This window comes from Pygoscelis adeliae, unplaced genomic scaffold (genome assembly GCF_000699105.1).
Source record: "Pygoscelis adeliae isolate BGI_AS28 unplaced genomic scaffold, ASM69910v1 Scaffold77, whole genome shotgun sequence".
Lineage (NCBI taxonomy): Eukaryota > Metazoa > Chordata > Aves > Sphenisciformes > Spheniscidae > Pygoscelis > Pygoscelis adeliae.
The window spans coordinates 3,627,094-3,627,660 of NW_008825216.1; positions in this window are offsets into that span (position 1 = coordinate 3,627,094).

Consider the following 567-nt stretch of genomic DNA (forward strand, 5'->3'; position numbering starts at 1 on the left):
AGCATGTATGTTGGTGTTAAGCTTGGGTGTAGAAGCAATGTAATGATTTTTAGAGGGCTTTGTGCCTGAGCTAGTAAGACCTGCAAGTGCACTGTTAGGAGATGTTAAGGCCCCCTGTGAAAGCAGCTCAACTCATGTGGTTCTGCTATGCAGCACCAAGTCTGATGAGCCAAAACACTATGAACATCTGTTGCTTTATAGTCACTGAGCCTTATTCGTGGTTCAGCATCGAGCTAAGCTTAGTTTCTGGTAAGAGGGCAGCTTGCCTATAATTATATATTCCTCATCCTTTCCCAGAGCACCCACTTTTTTTCTTTTTGCTTGGTAAGGAAAGTTTAAGGGTTGTACTTCACTAGTGATTCTCAGTGAGGAACCTAGGGAGCTTGGTGGTAGCTTGAGTAAGTTCTTACAAAGCATGATTGTATAGGGTATGATAAAATGCCTGCTGTCTACACAATCTGAGAAAAACTAGCTGTAATGAATGGATAAGCCTCACTTACATTTTGTATCCTGGTATTCTGCTGCCTGGAAGAAAGTCTGTTTGGGCTCTGAAACGCTTTCCATCTG